Source organism: Muscardinus avellanarius (assembly GCF_963383645.1).
Source record: "Muscardinus avellanarius genome assembly, chromosome: 15".
NCBI lineage: Eukaryota > Metazoa > Chordata > Mammalia > Rodentia > Gliridae > Muscardinus > Muscardinus avellanarius.
The window spans coordinates 29,277,434-29,304,110 of NC_137801.1; the positions used below are offsets into that span (position 1 = coordinate 29,277,434).

Consider the following 26,677-nt stretch of genomic DNA (forward strand, 5'->3'; position numbering starts at 1 on the left):
TTGCATTGTAATTACACATCACAGTGAGGTTCAAAATGATACAAACATACATTCACATCTCACTTGTATTTATTTCTGCATCTCACTCTGCTCCCTCCTTCTACCTCCCCCTGCATGACAGTGAGATTAGAGTGATGCCCTCATATAGAGAAATAATGTTATTTAACTGTTTCATTCCTCAATCCTTCTTTCGTACTTTCAATCTTCCCCTCTCAATCCCCTTTCACTATTTTACTGGTCTCTTTCTCCATTTATATAATGTGCTTTTGTTTTCTATTTTCTTTTGAACTTTCATATATGAAAGAAAATATACAATTCCTTGACTTTATGAGACTGCCTGATCACAGTATAATATTCTCTAGTTCCACTCATTTTCCTTCAAATGGCATACCTTTGTTCTTCTTTATAGCTGACTAAAATTCCATTGTGTGCATATACCACATGCCTTTATCCATTCATTTGTTTATGTGCACCGAGGCTGTTTACAAATTTTGGTTACTGTGAATTGTGCTGCCATAAACATAAGTATCCACGTACCACTGTGAATTTAGTTCTTTTGGAAAGATACCCATTAGTGGTATAACTGGGTTATATGATGGTTCTATTCATTGTCATTCATATATATATTTTTTTAACTTATTGGTGCATTGTAATTATACATCCTGATGAAGTTCAGTTGCATATTAGAGAAAGCATCCGATTTCTTTTTTTTTCTGTGACTGACTAATCTCACTTAGCATAATGTCCTCCAGTTCCATCCATTTACCTGTAAATAATGTAATTGTGTTTTCCTTTATGGCTGAGTAAAATTACATTGTGTACATATTCCACAGTTTTGTAATCCATTCATTCATTGATGGGCATCTTTGCTGATTCCATAGTTTGGCAATGGCGAATTGTGCAGCTAGCTGGAGTTAGACGGGATCTTAGTATAGCAATTTGCATTTCTCTGACTGTTAAAATATGTTGAACTTTCATATCAATATGGGTCATTTGTATGTTTTCTTTCAAGAAGTGTCTGTTCAGTTCAATTACCCTTTTTGTTGTTGGGTTATTTGTGGGGGTTTTATTTACTACTATTTAAATTCTTTGTAATTTCAAGATATTAGTCCTCTATCAGAGGAATGCTAGCAAAGCTTTTCTTCATTTCTGTAGGCTCTCTTAAGAATCAATTATTTCCTTTGCTATACAGGAGCAAAAAATAAAATATTTTATTATTAAATAAAAGGATATTTTGAAAACTAGAATGGAAGACAAAAAATGGGAGCCTTCCAGAAGAATATTGCAACTCAACAGAATAGCTAATACATTATAGAAACCCCAAATGTCTTTGTTCAGAAAACAAAGGGTAAAAATCACACAGAAATAAAAATGAATTGGTTTTGATTATGTTTACTTTTTCTCTTCCATGAAATACAAAGTACATATGGAATTGTGTTCTGACTCCAATAAACACATTTCTAAATGTTTTATATACATCTTCAAGGATGTTGTCATACTCGATCAGATACCTTATACACAATTGTCAACTATTAAGTAATAAAATAAAATTATCAATTATCTTCCACAATAAAACTCTTCATTTAAAATCTTACTTATGTTTGAGCATAAGGATGGTGAATCAAGTCCTTGGGCATACACATTCCTGCTTAGCAACAGAACTTTTCCATTCAGCTCTCAGTTTATGGTCTTTTTATCCACTTCTTTAATGGCAAAATAATATTTTCAAAAAGATATTTGAAAAGAGTACTGAATCATACAAAATCCTTGATAAAAGCTTACGATGTGATTGTGGGGAATTTGCATAATCACAAAATATCAGTATCATTTTAGGATAAAGCCAAACTTTCTCACTCATCACAACATATTGCAATAAAGTCTTAAGTTACAAAATGTACTTGTAAGGGGAATGCCAAGATGAACCACATACAATCTTCTATATGTCATGTGTGCCGAGTTTTAATGCCTGACATAATTTTTTCTGTGCAGAAAGCTCCTTCTTCAAAGTTAGATAATCTACACAGGCAGACTGAAGAAATTATCATTATGCTTACAGAACTTCAATTACCCAATCAGTATTTTCTTTCCTTCTTAGGAAGCAAAAAAAAAAAAAAGAAATTTGTGTTAACATTAAGTAATAATAGCTATAAGCAACTTAATACATCCTAGGTGTTGTCTTGAGCATTTTCCACGAGTAGTTTGTTGGCTCAACAAAGTGCTGACACAATTTAATGGAATTTAGGCTCTTGTACAGATCATTATAAGAAAACAACAATGTAATTTTTGTATAACTAGATTATCAAATGTTTTATTTTAAACATGACTATTATATTAGACAACTTTTCATTACTATAACAAATACCTGAGTTAATCAACTTTTAAAACAGGAAAAGGAGCCGGGATTGTGACACATGCTTCCAATCCCAGCATTTGGGAGGCTGAGACTGGAATTTCCCGGTTCGTGGACAGCCTCATCTACTTAGCAAGGTTTTTCACAACTCGGTGAGACCCTATTTCAAAAAATGAATAAATAAAAGGACTAAAAAATAGGGCTGGGAGTATAGCTCCCAGCTTTTGGCTTGTGGTTCCATAGATTTCAGTCTCTGCTTGCTTGGCTTTGTTGCTAGGCAATGCATCATAGTGGGTGCACATGACTGAGGAGACTGTTCACCTGATGGTGGCTGGAAAGAAGAAAGAGAAAGAAAGAGAAAGAGGAATGACCGAACTTCCTTCCAGTAGCCTCTACCACCTAAGGGGTCCACCACCTGCCAGTAGTGCCACAGAATGGAGGTCAAATTGTTCAACACATCAGCCTTGAGGAAACATTCAAGAGGCAAACTTTATAGTACCAAAAAATTTTTAAAGAAATGCCACATTTTATACTGGCAATGAGCTTGATAAGGATAGCAGCATTTGTAAAGCTTTTTTCATAAATGCATTTCTTTATAGTTTCTCTTTTGTTTTACTTATATATTATCTACTTAAGCCCAGCTCCATGCATAAAGCTTTGAATAAAACGTATATGGTTCCTACCCTACTAAAGTGTGTTTTATGGTCTTAAAGGGAATACAGAGGTGTCTATTATCATGCCTACTAAGCAGTGCACACATGAAATATGGAGTTATAGAAAAGAGTATGTGAGGTGACTAGCTTAACATAGTGAACAGAGAAGACTCGCATCAGAAAGAATAAATTAAAGAGAAATATAAAATATAAAGCAATTATTGGAAGACAAGAATGCCAGTACAATGACAAGAAAGTAAGTAGAACTGACATGATAAAAAGTCTGATATGTAAGAACAGGAGAGAATATGTTGAGTTAGAAACTGGAAACAAGCCGGGAGTGGTGGCGAACGCTTGTAATCCCCGCGCTTGGGAGGCGGAGACAGGAGGATCACGCTGGTTAGGAGCCAGCCTAGCTGCTTAAGAGACCCTGTTTCCAAATAAAAAGTATATATAAAATAGGTCTGGGGGTATAGCCCGGAGGTAAAAGAAAAGAAATTGGAAACAAAATCTAGAATATGCAGAATTTATCAGGCTATGTTAAGGAGCTTCATATTTAAACTAAGGTAATGAAGAAGTCAAAACAACAGTGATACGGTTAATAATAATAATAATAATAATAATAATAATAATAAGTATTTTACATAAAAGAGAGTCAAATTTCCAAGATGTCAGCATGGGTATCAAGGGGAAAAATCTTGATTCTACTTGCATTCTGTGGGTTCAGTGCTCCAGACACTGACCATAATTTTATGTTAGGACTGATCCTTTAATTGGAGTTTCTCTCACCATAATTTCAGAGTATAGAGGCTCAGAAATTTGAATCAGCACCCTTCATTTTAGACTTTCCCTTTATAATACTTCTCTCTATGTGAACAAAAGTTCTATTTTCTTTTGTTTGAATGTCTCTGCCGTTAAGTCTTCTCAAATGAAAATCTCATAGTGGGAAACTTCTCTCATCTGTGCCAGTCATCGGGCCTCTATTTGGTCACAATTTTTTTGTTTAGGGATTAGGGGATTGTTTATAAAGGACCCAGGAGTAAATGTTTTAGATATTGTTACCCATATGGTCTCTATTACATATATTCAACTCTGCTACAAATGCTGAAGCAGCCAAATATAATTGCAAATAAATGGATGTAGCTGTGTGACAAGGGATCTTGTGAAAATAGGCCATGGTACAAGCCAGGAATTTGCCAGCTCCTGCTCTTGACCAATTTATCTGTCCCCAGTGTGTATAGTTTCTCTCACTATGTAGCTCTTCAGAAAAACTTCCTGGGGATTTTATCCTACCAAGAGTGCTATATTACAGACTTTATTGCTCTCATACAACTTGGCCCAGTAGGTGTGCACTCCTCTAATGTTAAGTGAATTAATATTTGAGAACATGGTGAAGTCCTAGCTGTTATTGCATCCACTACACTCTTGCAGTATTTCTCATGATAAATGTACAAATTTCTATCAAACGTGAGTTTGTGGCAAACGCCCTAGCTAGCTTCCCATTGTTTTAGGTTCTAACTTCTCTTTTCCGTCTCCAAGTCATTCAGCACTACAGCCCCATAGATGTGCAGTCTTCTAAGATTTACTTAGCCTGCTTTTTATAACTGGATCATCTACACATTCTTCAAAGTCTTTTGAAAGAACTCAAGTTGTTTACCTTTTCTGGGTACAAACATCCCTGAATCTATTCTTACAGTATTTAATCTTTTAATTTGAATTGTATAGATAATCTCATACTTCTAACAAGGTTTCAGTTTGATCAATATCTATATTCCTAACAGTAGAAAAAGAAAATTTATATAGTTTAATAACAATCTAAATCCTCATCGTATGAACATCATATTATCCATTTGATTTTCTTTCTGAAGGAGGTAGATATTGGCCCCATTTTGAAAAACAGAAATCATATAACCAGAAATCATGAGAGCTGGATGGAATTAATTTTTTGTGACTCAAAGAATATATAGTGTTAAGAATTTTGCCTTCCATAGTTCTTTTGATTTTTTGTACCATTGGCATGATTTAATAGATGATGATTAGAAAGACAACTATGCAAATTCATTTTACAAATATAATACCTTTATATTGTCTATAAAATAAGTTATTTAAAAATAATCAATGTCTCAGATCATGAGAATGTAGTAAATACATAAAATACATTTACTCCCAACTTAATTTTGGAGAAGTATTGAGGATTGAACCCAGGGGCTTTCGACCTCTGAGGTTCAGTTTCTTCTCTTTTTTTAAAAAAAAATATTTTGAAACAGTCTCTCACCAGGTTGATGAGAGTCTCACTAAGTTGCAGAGGTTGTCCTCGAACCTACAATCCCCCTATATCAGTTACCAAAGTACTGGCCTTACAACCATGCATTTCTATTTCCAGTTTCAACTCAATTATTTCATAAGGATTAAATTAGCTCCTTAGAAAATGCAATTCCATGTGAAATTGTGAAAGATAAATATGAGAGCATATGATCTATTATCTCAGAAAGCTTATAATCTAGTGAGAGTAGTAATATATATTGAACATATTTTCAAACTTTGAGGTCTTTTGACCCATCCTAATACAGTGATAATTTGAAAAAATGCTCAATCCAGTAGCCTGAGAAAAAGAATGTTTGATAGGATAAATATGTGACACCTTGAAAGCAAAGCAAAAACATATTTCTAAGTCAATGATAATACATTAAACAATCACAGTGATAAATTTTTCTCATGCAAAAGAGATTGCCATTAATTTGCATCTGAACTTACCTTTTAGATCTCATTGCTTTAATTATTAAGTTTAATTGTATTTTAAAAGCAATTTTAATGGTAATTTCTACTAAACAAAGCCTTCACTTCTAGTGCCAGTTTACTGAATTTGTCTTGTACGTGTGCTGCAGAAAATTGAACTCATTCCCAAAAGGGATAGGTTTTTCTAAGTATTTTCATTGATTTTTGGTATTAGGGATTGATCCCTAAGCGTTCAATCCTATCTCTGAGCTATACCCCCAGCCACACTTTATGTTTATTTTTTCTTGTCAAGTAGCTGAGGGTCTCTCTAAATTGCCAAAGCTGGTCTCAAAACTCTGATCCTCCTGTCTCAGCCTCCCAAGAACTCGGATTACAGGCATGCACCCCCACACTCAGCTTTTTCTAAGTATTTCTAATGAATAGGTACACATAAAACTGAAAAAGTATTTCAAAGAAAATATTCCTTAAGTATATATTTGAAAAAATATATTCTCAAGGAATCTGTGTCTGACATACAGTAAAATTTCACAATATATGTAATCAATGAGTTAAATTTTACCCAGAAAAAGGAAATACCACAGCCACACTTAGATTAAGAAACATCTTATTTCCAGATCAGTACATATCGTATTCAGTTAATAAGGGCTGTATTTATTAACTTAAATATTTCTTATGAAGCAAAATGTCATGGAACAATGTAGATTGCTAAATGAAAAAGGAAATATAATAAAACTTTCAACACAAGGAGCTTACATGCATCTGATAATTAGAATAATCTGCTAATTGACTTCTTTCCCCCTCACAAGAGGGTGCCAATTAAAACAAACTACAATTTTGCTGTTTTGTCTTCAGCATCTAAGCAGATGATGTTTGGGTTTATGACCAGTTTTCTCAATGTGTTGTCCAATTAACCTCAATGGGAGTGATTCAATGCAAATCCCTGGGGTTCTCTGTGAAAGGAAAAGTCAGCCAGGCTACTATCAGGAAATGGCTTTTATATTTATTCTAAAGCTCACTAGTGGGCTACTCTGGTGAAAAACTGGTGCCAGTGGAAACATTTAACGATAGAGGCAAAAGCCCCCCAGGGTCTCTTTGTGTATCACTGAGGGAGAAGAGATGAAATATAACAGAGACAAAGGGAAATTGGGCACAACAGCCCTGGCAGGATCTGACTCATTCCATCAAAAGAACAAGAAAACCTTCCCAATTCCACCCAAACTCAAAGGGGTTCTGAGGATGCAAATTAGAGAAATGTGTAGGGATAGATGTTTGACATATACTGTTCTGGCAGATAGCAACATAAATCTCTGCCTAATTCCTGATATATTTGATATACTCAGAGATGAAAGCAATTGTATTATTTGTCATCTAGATTGACATATGATTATATAGATTAGCCCTAGAAACTGACTAGCCTTGAGTGTAAAGTAAGACAACAGAAAACATTTATTTATATAACTTATGGATTAATATTAACTGAATGTTTGTCTATTCACATCAACTTGAGATGGAATATTTTCATGCTAGTTTACACTAAAGTCTAGATATATAAACACTTTAAAGACAGTGCCAAATAGTAGCCAATTACTGAAAGTTCATTCAAAAAAGTATTAGAATTATTAGAGTTATTGTGAACCACTTGGTATCCTGGCCACTGGACATATGATGTTGACTAACTTCAAGGAATTCTTAAACAAATACAGAAGAACATAATAAACAAATGGGCAAACAATAAAAACAGGTTATAAAATTTGATAGGGCAAACAATAAGGCTAAGTCAGAATACAGAATGAGTCAAGAAGGAAATAAAGAACTTGAGTAACATAGTTATACATTTGATCTAATAGAAACATAGAAAATTCTGTTTCCAAAAAAGTATGAGGTACTTTTTTTTTAATGAGTCCCATAGATCTGGAAAGCATTGATGATGGTATTAATGCCATCATCTCCAAAAGCAGCAACTGTGTGTGCTCACTGGTTTAATATAAAGAATTACAAAATAGACCTGAGGAGAGTGGCCAAACAATCTATGTATACATAATCACTGTGTCACACTGTGTAAATATCTAGAGATTGGTTGTTTACATGTGCAGATATACACATTTAAATGTATGTGAAGCTGGCAGGGGTGCACACACTTATAGTCCTAGCATTTGGGAAACTGAGACAGGAAGATTGCATGTTTGAGGCCAGTGTCAGCAACTTAGTGAGATTCTGTTTCAAATTTAAAAAGAGCTGGGCGTGTTGGTGCACGCTTGTAATCCCAGCATTTGGGACGATGAGACCCGGAGGATCACGGTTCGCGGACAGCCTCAGCTAATTAGTGAGGCCCTCTGCAACTCAGTGAGACCCTGTTTCAAAATAAAGAATAAAAAATATGGCAGGGAGTGTAGCTCAGAGGTTGAACGACCCTGGGTTCCATTTTCAGACCCGCAAAAAAAAAAAAAAAAAAAGAATAGGACTTAATGTTAGGATATACAATTAAATACATACATACATACATACATACATACATATGTATACACATACATACATACATACATTTAATGTATTAAAAACAAATTAAGAAGATTAAAGATATTCTCAAAAGACAGTTTGAATTTAATATATACATATATTAGTAACATAATATATAATCATATATATACATATATATCTTTCTTAAAGGGGTATGTGTGTGTGTGTGTATGTGTGTGGTGCTGGGGATAAATCCAAAGGGGTCTTATACATGCTAAATAAATACTCTTCTACTGAGCTATATTCCAGGCCTAAAATTATATATGTCTGTGTGTGTATAGTGTTTGTATGTATGTATATACATATGTGATTTTTAAAATGCTAGTTACTAGGGAAGAAAATTAGCAGGTTGGAGAAGTTGGAGCATAAAATATCTACTTTTTATTTTCAAATTTATTTTTATTTATTTATTTATTATTTTTTATTTTTATTTTTTGGTGGTACTGGGGTTCCTGGAAACCCTTATACCTCTGGGCTACACTCCCAGACCTATTTTATACTATTTTTTTATTTTATGAAACAGGATCTCTTAAGCCAGCAGGGCTGGCTTCGAACCAGCTCGATCCTCCTGTCTCCACCTCCCAAGCGCAGGGATTACAAGCGTGCGCCACCATGCCCAGCTTTTAAATTTATTTTTATTATTTATTTTTATACTGTTATTGGTGTATTATAGTCTCACATTATAATGTATTTTATAGTGATAGTGACACACTTGTACACGGCACTTGGTGGGCTTTCCCCTGGCTCCCTCCCCAGTCTTTCTTTGCCCCATACAGGGTATTGAGATTGACATCGGTATCCCCACATACGTACATAATATCAATGGAACGAATTCCTCCATTGATCCTCCACCTCACACCACCTTTTCCCTAGACCACCTCCCTTGCTTCACTGGAGTTTCTGCTCCGTTATCTAAAGTCTGACTCGTATCCCAATTACTCCATAACTTCTGCATATGAGAGGAAGCATATGACCCTTCACTTTCTATAACTGCCTATTTTCACTTAACATAATGTTCTCCTATAAAATATTTAAAATATTTAAAATCATAGAAGTAACAGAAATTAATGATCCAAAAAGAATATGAAAGCAAATTCAGGACATCAAAATTGGTTCTAACCACTCTTTAAGAAGTCTAAAAAATCAGACATATTCTTTTCTTAACTCATTATAAAACAAAGAAAAAATATGGAAACTAAGACAAATGGTTAAATAAGACAACTTATTTTAAAGTTTAGCATTAACTTTAGACAAAACGGAATTAGTGAAGCAGAGTAAACACTGTACAGCATTCTCATATATGATTAAGATTTTACATGTAAAGTTCAATCTCAACATGATTACAAATACTCAAAGTAGAAAATGTATCAAATAATCTCAAAAGTTTTAGAACAATCATAACTTTAACCAAGAGATTTTATTCCTGATATTAAAAGTTAAAATGAATTGCATTTTAACTCTATTAATCACATTTGAAATATTGCAATTTAAAAATAAAAATAAGAAAACTCTTTAAAGACATGGCTATCAAAATCCATAATATTGTCTTAGATTCAATTTAATTTTTTCAGTAACATTTACCATTGATAAGCTTTTAGAAAGCTAGAGCAAAGCAAACAATTCCTTAGTTTGATAAATGTGATAATCAAATACTTCATTGCACTATTAATAAAATTTCAGAGGCATTCTTATTAAGTTGGAGAAAAGAGCGAGATGTTCTATACATTTTTATTCAGTATTTTCTTGCAGAATCTAGCCAAGACTAAAATAAGAAAGAAAAGGTTATACATTTGGGTTAAAAATAATCCATACTTTTTTTATTTTTTTGAAAAAAACAACTGTTACTTCATGAGTAAAATTATCACCAATAATAAACGGAAGTTATGAGAGAATTTTACAAGTTACTCAAAATCAAAGTGAGATTTTCACAAAAATGCTTGGTACAACCAATAATTTTAGAAAGAAGAGAGGCTAGCAATGAAGGCAAATGACAATTTTTAGCTTTTCACTCTGTATTTGTAGTGTTTTTTCTTTTGAAAGCTACATATTTGTATTCAATTACTCCTGTATGAAATTAGTCTGACTGCTGTGTGCAGATCAAAACATAAGGAGAGAAAAGAAAAGGAGATCGTGAGATGGTGGCTTTGGAAGCCCTTGGATTGAATTAAGGTGAAGACGTGAAGATAGGGGGTCCAGTGCGTATGCTTTCTTTTAGAATTAGAACTGACCTCTTTCACTTATGCAGGTGGTAAGCATGAATGAGTTGTTAAAGATAGTTTCCATATTGGGAGGGCAACAACTGCAAGGATGTTGAGATGTCAGATTGATTGGCAGCAAAATATAGTTATGATGTATTGAGGAGAAACTAAAAACTTAGTAAATATTTGAAAGCAGTTGACAGAGAAAGCAGAGCATGATTAGAGGTTTAGCAATAGACACAGGGAAAAATCTCTTCTTTTGTGATATGCCAAAAGAAGAAAAAGTGGCTTCATATTTGTGTCATATTCAACAATGTACCTATGCTAGGTGCAATTAATAGATGCCCTACAATAGAACTGTGTGTGTGTGTGTGTGTGTGTGTGTGTGTGTGTGCGCGCGCGCGCATGTGTTACTGGGTATTGAATCCAGAGCCATTCTAACTCTGAGCTACACCAACAGTCTTATAGATAATTTTATTTTATTTTGAAATAGAATCTTACTAAGTTGCTAAGATTCTTGCTAAATTGCTAAGGCTGGTCCTGAACCTTCAATCCTTTCTCAGCCTCTAAAGTACTGAGATTCTGGACACGGACAGTTGCACGCAGCTCAACAGAGATCAAACCATTGAAAGAATATACCTAATGTTAAATTATTTTAGTGAATTTTAAGAAGTAGAAGTGTGTTTCTAATACAATCTTAAAAATGTCCTATTTTATGACCTCATTAAAATTAAAGTATATGTAATACATAATACATATTCCCAGTTGAATCTCATCATTATTAAAAATTGCAGGATTTTGATAATATGTGAATAACAAAATAAATTTTTCCTATTTGGATATAAATTTGGCTTCCTTTTATAAAAATTCTCATAGTTCTCTTCCGGGAATGGTGTCTAGAGGCACTGAAAATGGTCCAGCATTTAACATATCGTCATAGGCTTTCCTACAATACAGACTCTAACAAAACTAGGCTGTCTTGAACCCCTGGCAAGAGGATTGTTTACCTTTATACCAAGACAGTGCGGAAAGCGCCAAAACCTGCATGGGCCTATGGCCAGGCCAACTGTGCAAGGTTCATGCTGTGAAACCTAAGATTCATATGAGATTGTCTAAAAGAAAAAAAATAAAGCATGTCAGCAGGACCTATGGTGGTCCCATGTGTGCTAAATGTGTCTGTGACAGGATCAAGCATGCTTTCCTTATGGAGGAGCAGAAAATCATTGTGAAAGTGTTGAAGGCACAGGCACAGAGTTAGAAATCTAAATAAATGAAGTTTCTTTGAGTAATAAAAAATAAAAAGCTAAAAAATTCTCATAGTTCATATTTTCTTTTAATTTTATTTATTGTTTTATTTATTTATTTTTTTGAGTACTGGGGGTGGAACCCAGGAGCATTCTTCCTCTGAGCTACATTCCCAGCCTTATTTTTTATTCTTTATTTTGAAACAGGATCTCACTGAGTTGCAAAGGGCCTCACTAAGTAACTGAGGCTGTCCACAAACCACGATCCTCCTGTCTCAGCCTCCCGAATGCTGGGATTACAAGCGTGCGCCACCACATCTGGCTTATGGTTCATACTATATTTTTTGTCTCAACAAAGGAGCTTATTTTTGTGATATTTCTCTCAATATTGATGAAATTTATCTGGAGATATAAAATATCAAATAGGGGGCAAGAAGAAGTATCTCCATTATCCCCAATATTTACCATGTCCCAGATTTTTGTCCGGCTCTGAATTTTGGCTTATTATATAAGAAAAAATGACCAACTAGATAGATCTGCATACTATTCTATATTTATCTTTTCACAATGGTTCAATACATTTGTGCTCTTAGTTCGAATTTAGATACTTGTATAATATTGATTTAATTTGATGTTTCATAAGGAATGCTTCTTAGGGGTGCTTACTAGAGAAGGATATTTCCAATCATTCATTCATTCATGTGTTCTAGTTATATTCTCAATAATTGATTCTGTAATCTGAGTTTTATCTGTCTGTCTATCAAATTCCTTTAGTTTTGGTAGAATTTTAAAGTACTAATTCTCTCAGTCTCAGCTAATAAATAGGTCTGGCCATTTAACAATGGACAGTGTTCTACTTTAGATCTTCATTGTCTTGCAAATATTTTTCTCTTATTCTTGCAGGACCATCTTGTAGTTATTAAGTGACCCCCACTGTATTATGTATATGTGAAAATGTCATTTCTCCAAGGACATTCAAATCAGGTTTTCTTTTCTTTGGTATCAAATATTAAAAGAAAACTCTGTCAAATTTCTGGCTCATTTCACATAGGGATTAATCTGTACTATGTAGTAAAGTGTTATCAGTGTAATTCCTTTACCCATTTAGAACTCCTTTTTTATTGCTTTATTCATTTTAGATACTCACTTTAATAGTATTTCTTAAGTCACTAGTTTTTATATTTAAAATGCTTTAGATTTGAAGTATAAAACAGTGGGTATATTTTTTATATTTTCTTTCAGATTTAAGGCAAAGTTTTTGTATAGAAGAGAATAAATCACTACTTTATTATAAGCATGCATAACCTGATGCTTTCTAAATAAAAGGAAGACTCATTAAACTTATGTTTGTTAGTTATCAGGTTTTAAAAAAAATTCAAAATACCCTGGAGGCAGGAACTCTAGGCTTGAATCTCACCATTTATTTTATAATTCCCTGAGCTTTTCACAGTAATTCTTTCCCTCAGAAATTCAAACCAAATTATTTAAGGAGAGCTCCTTTTTTTTAAATAACAATTTCATGAACATTGTCCTGGAAGGCAGAAGGCATGCGTTAGGAGTCTTACTACAGTGATTTAGTCCTAAATCCTTGCCAAAATCAATCTCTGTGGAAGGCAGTTATCTCATCTCTAAAGTCTTTGAATAGATGGTTTCTAAAATGCCCTTCAGGTCTAAAACTCTATGATTATTTATTCAAGAAATTGCTTTATAGATATATAAACTTAAGGCACTTTTAAAAACATTATAGAGATAAAATTACATTCCTTGCTAAAATTAGCATCCCACTGAAATACAATATCATCAATCACTATTTTTGCTGTTACTTAAATTTTTGTATTTTTTCTGATAAAATATATTCCAATTTAAAATAGTTTTGGATGACTTACATAAATGTATTTTTCCATCCACTGTCTGTTAGTATAAATTCTAGATAAGAGCAGAGTCTATTAAAATATGCATAGGGAATTCCATTTTCCAGTGAAACTTTGTTAATGAGATTTTTTTCTTTAATAGAAAACTAAATATGCTATATAAAATAGAACCGTTTTCTAGAACATAGATTTATATTAAATACCAGAGTACAAAATGGGATATATTATTACCTGACATAGTTAACGGGGGCACAAAAATACTCTAGCTTACCAATTATCAGCTGGATGAAAACTTGAATTTAAACTTGAAATGTCTGCAGGAATAGAATTTCACCTCACTAAACTACTTTGTTTTTTTTCTATTAGTCAACAGCTCAAATGTAAAATTATTATTACCCAATGTGTTGTGATGAATATTTATTTTAAGAAGAAGCTCAAACATCATCTTCTTAAAACAACTTTGTGTGTGTGTGTGTGTGTGTGTGTGTGTGTGTGGTGTGTGTGTGTGTGTGTGTGTGTGTGTGTGTGTGTGTGTTAGTGGGAACTGAATTGAACCCAGGAGCATTCTACCTCTGAGCAACGCTTCCATACCTTTTTATTATTTTGTTTGGAAAAAGTCTCATTAAATTCCTGAGGGATTCGCTAAATTAATGAGACTGGCTTCAAATTTGTGATCCTCTCTCAGCCTCCCAAATACTGAGATTACAGGTGTATGCTACTATTCCTGGCCTAAAATAACTATTAATCTTCCCAACATGTAGTGATTTTGCCCATTTTAACTACTATATTTTGCATATCCTCAAGGTAACATAGTTCTCTGTGGTAAATTATAATTATTTGTGTAAGGATAATGATAAGCCCTTAACTGTCCAACTGGTAAAGGACTAGGAGTGACCTTGTTTATTACCAACCTATGGGGGGAATTGTTCCAGGGGACGCTAACGGGAGGCATAAAGTAACCAAAATTTACTGGCATAAAGTTACCAAAAGACCCAAGGAGTAAAGACATGTCAATTAGTACAAACCTTTAAGGGTACAAGGAGAGGAACTGGACTTCAAATGTCCAAAGGAGTGTAAAAGGCTTGAAATCAAAGTATAAATAAAAGATAACAAGATTAGAATTCCCTGATAACAAATAGGGTATGAGAGAGAACAAGAACAAGGCTTGAAACAGAGGAAACAAGTAGAGTAATACATGTATTACCCTACCTATTTCTCATAGATGAGAAAAACAACCTTACTACATTTTTTTTGAAGTTCTAGTTTTGAGGTATAGATTGAGAATGGACATTAATTATCTTCGTGTAATATAACATATTCACCTTCAGATCTTACCATCTGAATATATGAGATTTGGACATAAGTATAATTCTTGATTATTAAATGTAGAGAAATAATTAAATATAAAAATGTGAAGATGATGAAGATGGAAGGAGGGGGAAAAGGGACATGGGAAGTAATACTCCAAATGGAAAAAAAAAAGAGACTAAGGAGTGACATTGAATTTAACTAAGACTTGCTGAGTTTAAACCTATATAGACAGGAGCTAAAAATTCAAATAAATGCTTTTTTGTTTTAAATTTTTAAATAACTGAAAAACATTTTTATAGTTTAATCGCAATCTCATTTGCTATTGTTCATGGGTTCTTTGTTTTGGGTATTGTAGTCATACATCTTAATGAGGTACAAGAGAGCAGAGGCACACATGCACACATCGTTCACTTATCCCTTCTCCACTTCACACTTCATCCCCCCTTCACTCCTTCTCTTACTTGACTTACTAATCGACTTTGATATGTTTGTCAATATACATCATGTGTATTGAGGGGTTTCTCTCTTCACCCTTCTCATCACTCTCAGTAAGGTCACCTTATTTGCTCATCTAAGATTTCTTCTTCTTTGTCTAAGGTTTCTTCTATAATCTATTTTTCTCTGGCTTCTGAATATTAGGGAAAGCATCCAATATTTTACTTCTTATGACTGACTAATCTCACTTAGCATAATGGTCTCCAGTTTCATGCATTTCCCTGCAAATGACATAATTTTGTTCTTTATGGCTGAATAACATCCCATGTGTACATACTTCATAGTTGTGGACCTATAGACATAGATACACGTGGCAATGGTGAATTGTGCATCTATGAATATGCATGCATTAGTTTGGTAGTTTGGTTTCTATTCTTTGGGGTAGATACCCAGAAGTGGTATTGCTGGATCAAATAGTAGGTTCATTTCCACTTTTCTGAGTATCCTCCATATTGTTTTCCAAAGTGTTTGCACTAATTTGCTATCCCATCAACACTGTATTAGAGTCCCCACTTCTCCATATCCTACTTGACAGCATCTGTTGTTGTTTGTGTTTTTAATGATGGGTATTCTAATTCCGATTAGGTGAAATCTCAGAGTAGTTTTGAATTGCATTTCTCTGATTGCAAATGACATTGAACATTTTTATACATTTATTAACCACTTGAATTTCTTCTTTTGTGTTTATTTAACTCGCTCATTTTTTGTTTGGGTCATTTGTTTTCTTAGGGCTGAGTTTAAGTTCTTCGTATATTATAGATATTAGTCATCTATGAGAAAACAGCTGGCAAGACTTTATCCCATTTTGTTGGCTCTGTTGAAGTTCTTAATCATTTTCTTTGCTGCACTTTGCTCTTCAACTTAATGCAATCCCATGTATTGATCTGTTTTTTAAATCTTTGTACCTTTAGGGTCTTGTTGAGAATGTTTTGACCTGTGCCTATGTGATGAAGTATTGGACCTATGCTCTCTTCAAGTAGCTGTGTTTCTGGTCAAATTTTCAGGTTATTGATGCATCTTGAATTGACTCTTGTGCAGGGTAAGAAAGTGGGGTTTATGTTCAGTTTTCTGCATTTGATTAAATAGTTTTACCAAAACAATTGTTGAAGAGGCTTTTTTCCAGTATATACTTTTGGCCACTTTGTAAAAAGTCAACTGGCTGTAAGTGTGTGGATTTGTTTCTGAGTCTTCTATTCTGATCCATTGGTCAATGTGTCAGTTTTTGTGTCAATACCATGCTGTTTTTATTACTATGGCTTTGTAGTATAGTTTGAAGCCAGATATTGTGATGACTCCTGCATGGTCCTTGTTGCTGAGAACTACTTTGGCTATTCTGGGTTATTCAGTTGTTCCAAATAAATTTAAGGACTGATTTTTAAAATCTCTGTGAGGAATGACCTTGGTAATTTAATAGGTATTGCATTAAATCTGTAGAATGTAAAAAATGTAAAAAAAGAAACAAGACAAGTATGTCCAATATTACCACTTCTTAATTTACATTTGCAAGGATGTAAATTTGCATTTGGAAGAATGGCCATTTTGGTGATATTTATTCTGCCTATCCAAAAGCATAAAATGTTTTTCCACCTTCTAAAGTCTTTATTTTTTGTGGTACTGAGGATGGCACCCAGGGGTATTCTACTGCCAAGATACACCCACAGCCCTCTTTTTTAAATTATTTATCTTAAAACAGGATCTCACTGAGTTGCAAACAACCTCACTAAGGAACTCAGGCTGGACTTAAACCATGATCCTCTTGTCTCGGCCTCCCAAATGCTGGGATTACAAGCATGGGCCACCACACCCAGATCTAAGGTATTTTTTATTTACTTTGTCAATGTTTCATAATATTTCTTTTAGAGGTCTCTTATCTCTTTGGATATGTTTATTCTTATATGTTTTATTTGGAGGGATATAAAAAATAGAAGTGTTGAGCTGGGCGTGGTGGCTCACACTTGTAATCCCAGCATTTGGGAGGCTGAGACCAGAGGCAATTCGTGGACAGCCTCAGCTACTTAGTGAGGCCCTCTGCAACTCAGTGAGACCCGGTTTGAAAATAAAAGATAAAAAATAGGGCAGGGGGTGTAACTCAGAGGTCGAATTCCCCTGGGTTCCATTCCTAGACCCACACACACACAAAAAAATAGAAGTGTTTTCTGGATTTTTTTTTTCAGTGAATTCATGGTTGGTATATAGGAAAGCTTCTGAATTTTTAAGATTAAAACTATATACAAATATTTTGCTAAATTTGTTAATATAAGCCTTTTGGTTGAGTTTATTGGGTCTTCTAAGTATAGTATTATGTCATTGGCAAATAGGAATAGTTTTAATTTTTCTTTTTCTATTTTTAATCCTTTTATTTCCTTCTCTTACTTTATTACTCTGGCTAGAATCAAGTACTATATTAAGAAGTGGTGATAATGGAAATACTTGTCTTGTTTCTTTTTTTAGGGGGAACTCTCATAGTTTTTCCCCATTTAATATGAGGTTGGCTGTGGGCCTATTTTATATTACCTTTATGATGTTGAAGTATGTTCTTTTATTCCAATTTTTCACAGTGGTTTTAGCATACATGGGTGGTGGATTTTGTTGATTGCTTTTCAGTATCTGTTGAAGTGATAATATGATTTTTGCCTTTGGTTCTGTTTATGTGATGAATTACATGGATTTATTTTTGTATGTTAAGCCAGCCTTGTATCCCTGGGATATACACAAATTGGTCATGGTGTATAATTTTCTTAATATGGTTTTGAATGCACATTGTTAGTATTTTGCTTAGTAGTTTTGTGTTAAAATTCATCAATGATATAGGCCTATAGTTTTTATTTCTTGAGCTGTCTTTATATGGTTGTGATATAATAATATAATGTCTTTGGGAGAGCCACATTTCTTTCTATTTTACAGTATAGATTGAGAAGTATGAATATAGCATGGTCAACCTGGACACTCATTGTTGGGAGGGGGGAAGGGGAAGCAGGGGTGAGAGGCACCAAGCACAGTTTGAATGTATGCCATTTTCAATATGTTCCATATAAAAAATTAAAAAAAAAACATTGCTGAGGTCCTTTCTAATTCCAAAAAATATAAAATTAAAAATGATTACATCCTTCTCGTTGACTTAAAATGAATTTTAGTAACCTCAAATCATGCAAATTGGTATTCGCCTATTAGCCTCTGTTTAGTAGCCAAATAGGAGATTCATATTATAGCATTCTTTTCTTTTAACTGTTGATCTTCACCCCAAGTCCTCTAGCTTTTATTTACTTAGCCCAAATGCCTGACCTTTTTCATAACCTTTTCATGTGAAGGGATATCATCTTTTTCAAATAAAAAGGTTTGTTAGATTCTGAAACCATGTATCCACTGTTTGTATTTGTTTAATTTTCTAGCATATTACTCAAAGTCTTTAAAATCTTGAATGAGTTTCCTTAATTCCTGTTTTGTCACACTATTCAGACTATTGTTTAAGGACTACTTCAAGACTTCACTAAGCAATGTTACCCATTTCCAGTGTTTTGCTGGTTTATTCTCTGCTGAGAATACTTGTTTTGCCAGCCTGAGAGAAATCTCTTTGTTCAGTTCTACTCTTGTTGAACTCTACAGCCCTAGTGAATAGTCATTCTTTCTTCAGCCAGAACTTATTATATCATATGATGGTTTGTCTTCTTCAAGAAGTTCCATCCTTGAATACTTACTTGTCTTTGTGACCCAGTGGCACATAGTAGATATTCTTTCACACACTTGGTGCTTAAACAATGAATATTCCTCATGTCTTACATATTTTTTCCACAAGCCTTTTGGCTAGATGTTCTTTAACCTTCTTCCCTGACATAGCTTATACCTTTTACTCAATAATCTGATATTTCAACTACTGACTTTTAATCTGCCCTTCTGTTCCTGATATATTTTTCTTCAATTATGTGCTTACACACATACTAAGCCTCTGAAACAGATTCCTACATGATCATTCTCTGATTCTCCTTTTAACCTAAAATTTAGCTTCCTGTATTCCAACAAATTTTATGTGTAGAATAGCTTAACACCTTCCCAAATAAAACAGGGCTCTGGAAACTTTGACATAATTATAAAGCATCTTCTCCAACTATTTGCAAACAAAGCAACTCATATCTTCTCCCAGCCAACGTGGAGCTTAAAAACTGCTGGTAATTTCTTCATCATGTGGTGTGGTTACTTAATCACTCCAGTGTATTAAAGGGATTATAGTAATTACCATGTTAGGTCATGTTTGCTCTAAGTGGTATCCACACGTTCATACAGCCTTACAGATTCTAAATTTTCATTGTTGTTCATCAGAGGAATTAATTGAATAATCAGTTCTGTGGATGAGAAAGGCTTGCCTTTGTGATGTGATCATTCAGAAAGTTAAAAAAAAGAAAGAAAAAGAAACAGAAGCAGTTCATCCCCTGGTTGGAAGATTGTTCCTATGGCAGAATTGGATCCAACTGAAAAGTGTGAGCAATAAAGTATTTCACTTTCTATAAAGTTATCTCAAGAAATGTTTGGCAGGAATGAAATAGAGCTTCTCAGTAGGGTTTGGGCCTGGTAGTCAGGGGAGCAGGAAGAGAATGCAGTAAATTTGGGACTGGGAAGGAGCCAGAGCAGTTGGCAGGACCAGATGGACTGAATTGGGGCCTTCAGTTAGGTGGGGAGTCAGCAAATGTAGAAGAGTCCAGTCAGCAGAGCTGAAGGCCGTAAGATAGAGAGGAAGTACAGGAAGTAGACAGATTGCAAATGTGGCCCCAATTATCCCCTTTCTTTTGTTCACACACCTTAAGATGTGATTTGGTGGCTCTCTCCACTAAGGAGTCTATTTACCCACCAAAGGGATAGAAAATCATTATGCAATTATTTTTAGAAAATAGAAGGTGGTAAAAATGAATGTGCCAGTTCTAGACTTAGTCCCTAAGAAATAATGCATGCTCCTTTTTATTCTCTTGAAAACCACAAGCCACTGAGAAAGTTTAAAAAAAAATCAGAATGTTCATTTGGATGATAGGAGACATATGGTGCCCTCACCTCTGGACTTCAGACAACAGCCACTCAAACTCCAGGACTGTGAAGCCAATAGAGACAAGTATCCTATGCTACTAGCTAATCACAGATGTTTGAATGGATGGACAGAAGAAGCCAGGCCTGGGCCATATTAGGAGAGTTTTCTAGTTGATCTAAATAATTAGATATAAATAAGTATATACTTTTTATATTATGATAACATTATAATTCTTTTTATATAGCAATAAGTAAAATATGCTGAGATAAAGTAACAAACAGAAGATAGGTACTGCATACCTAGGCAGAATCTGAAATGCAAAATAATTTCTGAGAAGATTTTAATGAGTAAGATTTGTAAAATTTAATATCAGGCAAGTATTTTTCTTTTTGTTTTGCTTATTTAATCACTAGAAGGAGTTCTGGTATCAAAGGTGATCCTATGCCTACTAGTGAATTCTCTCATTCACTTGGACATAGACAGCTGACTCTACTTCTTTATGTTGGACAGAACCAGGGATCTGACAAGACCAACTATGTGTAATAAGATGAATCTTTTTTTTCTTCTTTTTTTCTTTTCTTTTGTGGTACTGGGGATGGAACTCAGGGGCTTTCTACCTCCGGGCTACACTCCCAGACATATTTTAAATTTTATTTGGAAACAGGGTCTCACTAAGTTGCTGAGAGCCTCACTAAGTAGCTGAGGCTGGCTTCGAACCTGAGGAACCCCCCACCCCCCGTCTCAGCCTCCCAAGCATGGGGATTACAAGCATGCACCACCACTCCTGGCAAGATGAATCTTTAGAAGCAGTACACAGATGGAAGCCTAGATCAGAGCCAAAAATCAGGCATCAGGGAAGGTGGAGGCAGGAGAGTTGACGCAGAAAGGTCAGAAACTTGCAAATAAAGTATCTAAGGACTTAGAAGAATGTAGAAAAAAATAATAAAGAGAATATTTAGAAACCAGACCCACGTGAATTGAGGATTTATTGGATTCATTTAACTGAGAACCACATGAATGTAGAATAATTACATAAGAAGATTTTAAAATAAAGGCATATTGACATTCTTGATGCAATTACTGATAATCAAAGGGGCAAAGATGGAAATTAAATATTCTGAAAATAGTCTAAATTTTAGATACATTATAGATAACTTTGCATAGTACTATATATGAGATGAAGATATTCACAAGCAATGGTGATTTATTGTGTATGTGGTACTGGGGATTGAACCCAGGGGCATTTCATTTTGAAATGGGGTCTAAGTTTCAAAGAGGGTCTCATTAAATTGCTTGGTGGTGGTTTTATGTTCTACTTAGAAATGTCTATTTGGTGTTCCTTCAGATACATATCAAATACTTGTGAAGATATTATTAAGATGTCCTTGCTGATCATGGAATGGTTACCCACTTGCCACATATATAGCAAGTATCCCTGTTTTTCCTCTCAGGAAATCATCACTAGACATTTTTTAACAATATTTAGATTGATACCACCTCAGTTATTTGCAGATATTTGTATACATTTCTGCTTCTATAACAGTTATTCCAATCTTCCTTATCTGAAAGGAAGACAAATGCTACTTCCCATGAAAGAAAAGGAAGTCTTACCTCATTCTACCTAATATCTCATCTTTTCTTTTCTCTACTCTTTATTTTCTCTTTGTCCTCAAATGTGCTGCATATTCAAGGGAAGGAGAGGAATGACATCATCTACAAACTGTTATCTTTGGAATATCATTTTGCCTTTATGAGTCTCTTTCTCCATTTAAAAATTAGGAGAGGTGGTACTATCTGCTTTATATGGCAGTTTTCTATCACACAGGAGAGACTCTGCAGGAAAAATGAGGCATACTAAAAATTTAACAAAGGATCTTTGTACCAGAGTATAGAAAGGCAAAGGAAACCAAGAGGAAATGGTAAGCCACCTCACAGAAAAATTGGGGGAGAGATACTCCCTGCTCTTCATGTGAAGGTGGGAAGAAAGCTAAAGGACCTCCCAGGTGAGCGCCACCTGAGAGAAGCAGGCAGCTCCCCATGTTTGCAGTGCTCAGCAGGCAGCACCTGGCACCCACCTGGCAGGTGACTATGTGTTTCAGTCAGGCTCTAGAGATGAGAGGCACTGACCGCATCGTGCACAAGGAACTGCCTTCACTGCTGCTACACCCCTGGTATCTCACCTCTCCCTCTTCTTCCCTAAGTCTGTCCAGACATGGGTACGCATTTCTTTCTTTAAATCTTTTCCTGTGAAGTATCTGAAAATAAAGCATATTGTTCATTTTTTAGGATATTTCTACTTTCATCATTCTTATTATCTGAAGCACTTAGGATTGAAGTTCAGCTTGTTTGAAGTTCACTTTTCTAATGGCTTCTCGACTTTCTCCAACCCGTTTTGTTTTCACAGTTCAACATTAGCCTCATTTTCTGTCAACTCATTTGAGCATTTTTTTCCACTTTTCACTCCCCCAAGTTGAGTGTACTCCAGGATAAAGGCTCCTCATCTTTCACGATGCCAAATAATTGCTCATGAACATTCATAGCTTCAATTATTCTCTTCAAATTATGACTTCTAAATATTTATCTTAAATTTATACCTTTTATATTTTAATGACAACCTTCAGATATAATTATAATACTTATTCAGAATTGTCTCTTGGAATATATTAAATTCTATCTTCTTGCCACAACCATTACCTCAATCTCCACTTATGTTTATGTAACATTTATAGTTACTTCTATTATGATTGACCAGATTTTGTTGTAATTTATCTTCTATTAGAATAAAAGGTCTCAAGACTCTTCTCCTTAGGCATTTTTATGAATAAAATCACTACCCAGAATCAAGCTTCTTTCTTTTCCTTTCCTTCTCTTTCTTTCTTTCTTTCCTTCTTTCTTTCTTTCTTTCTTTCTTTCTTTCTTTCCTTCTTTCTTTCTTTTGTTCTTTCTGTCATTCTTTCTTTCTTTTTCTTCCTTTCTCCTTTCTTTTTCCTTCTCTCATCCTTCCTTCAATCTTTCTTTTTTTTCTTTTTTTCTTTTATTTCAAGTGTGTGTGTGTGTGTGTGTGTGTGTGTGTGTGTGTGTTACAGAAGATTTAACCCGCAGAAATTCTTCCTCTGAGCTATACCCCCAGCCCTATTTTATTTTATTTTATTTTATTTTATTTTATTTTTTATTTTGAAACAGGATCTCACTAATCTGCTGAGGGTTTTGCTAAGATGCTGAAGCTGGTTTTGACCCTGTCACAGTGGCCCAAATTCTAGGATTATAGGTGTGTGCCAACCCACACAGCAAACAAATATTTCTCAGATGAATAACTCCAAAACTCATTCATCCATTTACATACAAATCACATTTTCTAGCAGTTTCTGTTCATGTCAATGTCTTCTGTACACACAGACTTGAAATATTGGACCCATTCAAGTTACTTATCATAGATCCAATAGTCTCTCATTTAGAGTGACTCATTGATTTGTTGCATTCTGTGTGTGCGCATATGTGTGTGGTGCTGGGGCTCAACCTAGAGCCTTTCGCATGCCTGACCACTGCACTCCACTCTTAAATGAGTTGCCTGTTCAGATCTTTCTTTTCTTATCATTTAAAGTGGCACTGCAGAATGTTTTTTTTTAATTACTACCCAGAATCAAGCTTCTTTCTTTTCCTGTAATTTTTTCTTTTTCTGTAATTTTTTAAATTACAGAACATATGGATTATTGGTTTGATCATAAGCATTCCTTCTTTTTCTCCTGTAAGTATTATTTTTATGTGTGTTGTGTGTGGTACTGGGGATGGAACCCAGGGGCATTGTACATCTGAGATATATCCCCAGCCCTATTTTTTAGTCTTTTTTTAAAATTTTTGAAACAGGTTCCCACTGAATTGCAAAAGGCCTCACTAAGTAGCTAAGGCTGTCTGTGAATCATGATACTCTGGTCCTCCCGAATGCTGGGATTACAAACCCTTGCCACCATGTCCAGCATCTTGTACAAACTCTAAAATATATCCATCTCACATCATTCTAAGATCTCAGCTATTCTGTCAGAACTCTGAGGGCAGTGAAGACCGATGGGCCAGCTGAACCTTCGTCATGGGGTGAGTCACTTCGTATTGAAGACTGAACTAAAAAAAACCACATATTCATACATCCTCCTAATAGGAGCAATAACATGATGCCCCCTGTGTAAAACTGTTGATTATTACTTTCCTGTTCATTATTTAGAAATAATAAAATATGAAGCTTAAATATTTGGTTGCACTGTATCAAATAATTTGTATGCTATATCAGTATGCAGGTACTATGTCTCTTATCAGAAAATGCCACAAATATCACATTATACCTTATGTTCAAGCAAAATGACACAGGTAGCTATTTAAGTCTTTACTTTGTAGTTAACATAATCTAATCATTCTCCAAGGATAATCCAACATAAGGCTTTTACTGAGCATATATTCAACACCCTGAAATTAATTTTATACATAAGAATGTAACATTAACATTGTAAATATGTATGCATATATATGACAATATGAACATACTTTTGTGGCTGAAGTGTTCACATATATATGTGTATATATATGTGTATAGATAGATAGATAGATGTATATGATTAGTACCAAAAGAAAATATATAATTTGGCTTCCTATGATAGAAAAAGTTACTACTTTAAATTCACTGCCTAGTACTTAATATAAATAATTAGAATTTTTTAAATTTGTTATTATCCTGACAACTTCTTTTATTATACGTTCACTTTAGTCTCAAAATAACAAATGCACATACAGTCCCCTTTGTCACATACTTTAAGTTGATCATCATGAATTATCTTCTACTGCTAAACATGAGAAACCATGCTTTATTTTTTATAATTAATACCAGAACAAACCACAATCTATCTTTTGTTCCCATGGACATGTCAAGAAATAACCAGAAAGCAAACCACCAAATGCTTATTGTTGGGTTGGTACTGGGAACGGACACGGCTGGCCTGGGGGAACTTCAGTGCCACAGGTCAGGAAGGAATGAGTCGTTAGGACTATAAGGAGCTTGTATATTTCAGCTGCAAATTTTAGAAATATAAAGAGTCTAATATAAGAGGATAGGGTCAAGATGGACCTCTGTGCTTCTGTCTACTATACAAAATACTGAGAAAGTTAGTTTGGCAAGCCAAGTTTGCCAAACTACACACTGACACGAGTTTGCGTCTGCCAGAGTAGGGGCGTCTTATAATTTTCTAGTTTATAATAACCTTTACCCAAACTGACAAAATAAGAATGATAACACAAGTCAATAATATGAACAAGAGAAAGGAGGATGCTACTATGAATCCTACAGGTGCTGCAAGTATGTTAGAAAGATAACCATAAACGGCCTTTTGTTATTATTTTTAAACTAAGGTGAAATAGATGGATTACTTATAAAAACTTATGCCATTCCATTGTGTACATATCCCATAATTTTTAATACATTCAACTTTTATAAAAGTGTATATAAAAAGAAATGCTAGATATGCAAAATTTGAAAAATTCTTTATTAGAGAAATTGTATTCCTGATTAATCCCTATTTACTGTGATAATTTCATTCATATGTGGCCTCATGAGTACATTCTTTAAATATTTTTTATGAAAATAGGTATAAAATTCCTTAGCAAATCATTAACAGATCTAAGTTTATAAGGCATAAAAGGTATACAATTTGTTTATCTTTCAGTGAAGAATATAGGTTTAATATTTTAAAGTAAATCAATTTAAGTTGCCCAACAAAGTAATAAAAAACAAAGAAAACTCATATAATCTTTCAACAGATAAAGAAAAATGGAATGGGTTAAAGAATTTAATGGAATAAAAATGTTCTTACTCTGATAAAAATACATATAAAATCTATAGTAAATATCATACTTACACCAAATTTTAAAGTTTTCACAACAGAAAAAAATAAAGCTTCTTTAAATTAAATATTACATCGAGATAATCTTTTTAACAAAATAAAAGTGAAAAATACATAAAAATTTTAAAGTAAAAAATGTATTTTTACAAGTTTTTTAAAGTAGGTAGAAGCCAGTTGTGGAAGAGCATGCCAGTCATCTCAGTGAGTGGGAACCTGAGACAGAATCAGTCCTTGGTTCAAAGTCAGACTCAGAAGTTTAAGGAGATTCTCAGCAACTCAGCAAGACTTCTTTTCAGAATAAAAGAGACAAGAGGTGTAGCTTGGAGGTAGAACCACCTTGACTTCAATCCCCAGTACTACACACAAAAAAAGTAGGTAAAAAGCTTGGTGCAGTGATACATGCCTTCAT

The 26,677-nt window shown here is 34.2% G+C and overlaps 1 pseudogene across 1 annotated transcript; it reads left to right on the forward strand.

Moving 5' to 3' along the window:
* The first annotated feature begins 11,365 nt into the window (after positions 1–11,365).
* Positions 11,366–11,712, forward strand: LOC308273773 (large ribosomal subunit protein eL34-like; annotated as a pseudogene). The gene has a single exon. The product of its transcript is annotated as a large ribosomal subunit protein eL34-like (transcript).
* Positions 11,713–26,677: the final 14,965 nt, after the last annotated feature.